Raw genomic sequence first — 1,937 nt, 5'->3', positions numbered from 1 at the left:
AGTGTGGAGGGCTGTTGGTGGTTGCAACGGGACATTGACAGAATGCAGAGCTGGGCTGAGAAGTGACAGATGGAGTTCAACCTGGAAAAGTGTGAAGTGATTCATTTTGGAAGGTCGAATTTGAATGCAGGATTCTTGGCAGTGTGGAGGAACAGAGGGATCTTGGGGTCCACGTCCATAGATCCCTCAAAGTTGCCACCCAAGTTGATAGGGGTGTTAAGAAGGTGTATGGGGTGTTGGCTTTCATTAACAGGGGGATTGAGTTTAAGAGCCACGAGATTATGCTGCAGCTCTATAGAGCCCTGGTTAGATCACACTTGGAATATTGTGTTCAGTTCTGGTCGCCTCATTATAGGAAGGATGTGGAAGCTTTCGAGAGGGTGCAGAGGAGATTTACCAGGATGCTGCCTGGACTGGAGGGCATGTCTTATGAAGAAAGGTTGAGGGAGCTAGGGCTTTTCTCATTGGAGCGAAGAAGGATGAGAGATGACTTGATAGAGGTGTACATGATGATGAGAGGCATAGATAGAGTGGATAGCCAGAGACTTTTTCCCAGGGGGCATAATTTTAAGGTGATTGGATGAAGGTTTAGGGGAGATGTCAGAGGTAGGTTCTTTACACAGAGAGTGGTGAGTGCATGGAATGCACTGCCAGCGGTGGTAGTAGAAGCAGATACATTAGGGACATTTAAGCGACTCTTGGATAGGTACATGGATGATAGTAGAATGAAGGGTATGTAGGTAGTTTGATCTTAGAGTAGGTTAAAGGGTCGGCACAACATCGTGGGCCGAAGGGCCTGTACTGTGCTGTACTGTTCTATGTTCTATGTTCTATAAACAGTGTCAGACTGGAGAGCCCACAGATAATAACAATGTCAGACTTTATAACTAACAGATATTAACAGTGTCAGACTGGCTAATCAACTGATATTAACAGTGTCAGACTGGATATGTAGCCCATCCGATACAACTGGAGCCGATTCCAGGCCACCCAAGCAACACCTGCACTCGTTATTCTGAATATTCCAGAAGCAAATGTTACTGTTCTGTAAAATGGACTCCGAGTGACGTCTGAAGACTCTGTAGAGTTGGACTGTGGATTGATGCAGGGAGCTGCTATGAAAATGAGAAGAGCAATGGAACAGCTCATTTCTTGGAGCACGTGGCTTTCAAAGGCACAAAGAAAAGCTCTCAGCTAGACTTGTAACTTGAAATCGAGAGCATGGGAGCCCATTTAAATGCATACACATCTAGAGAACAAACAGTGTATTATGCTAAAGCATTTTCTAAAGATCTACCCAGGGCTGTAGAAATCCTTGCAGATATTATCCAGAACAGCACCTTGGGAGCGGTTGAGATTGAACGTGAGCGCGGAGTTATTCGAAGGGAAATGCAAAATGTTGAAACCAATCTTCAGGAAGTAGTCTTTGATTATCTGCATGCAACAGCTTATCAGACCACGGCATTAGGCCGCCCCATCCTGGGACCTACGGAAAACATCAAAACTATAACTCGGAATGACCTGATGGAATATATTACAGCACACTGCAATGGACCAAGGATGGTATTAGCTGCTGCTGGAGTAATTTTCAAAACTTTTCTGTAGGAGACCACCTGTCAAAACAGAACTCCTGTCCTAATGTCCATAAACTCGGGGTCAGGTACCCAAAGTTCATTTCGATGAAACAACGAAACTAATGTGCTGGTAAATCAACAATTACAAAATTTCTGACAGCTTCACAGGCTCGAGTTCAGGGACTCCCAATTTAAAAATCTGTGTTGTAATATGACTGTGTTCGGGGAGCCCGTCCGACGACCTTGAGGGCCACATACACTCCAGGAAGCCAGATTTATTGGTGAACGACTGAAAGATGAAGGAGTGAGGTCGCTGCTCCCGAGCCGGCGGGAAACTCAGTTGTCCATCCAGAGTGTCGAGAA

The 1,937-nt window shown here is 45.4% G+C and overlaps 1 pseudogene; it reads left to right on the top strand.

The window, feature by feature from the left end:
* The first annotated feature begins 955 nt into the window (after positions 1-955).
* LOC137365655 (mitochondrial-processing peptidase subunit beta pseudogene) lies at positions 956-1,605 on the top strand (annotated as a pseudogene).
* Positions 1,606-1,937: the final 332 nt, after the last annotated feature.

This window comes from Heterodontus francisci, unplaced genomic scaffold (genome assembly GCF_036365525.1).
Source record: "Heterodontus francisci isolate sHetFra1 unplaced genomic scaffold, sHetFra1.hap1 HAP1_SCAFFOLD_136, whole genome shotgun sequence".
Taxonomy (NCBI): domain Eukaryota; kingdom Metazoa; phylum Chordata; class Chondrichthyes; order Heterodontiformes; family Heterodontidae; genus Heterodontus; species Heterodontus francisci.
Note: the sequence above shows the minus strand (reverse complement) of the source record. Positions and strands in the feature narration are given on the sequence as shown.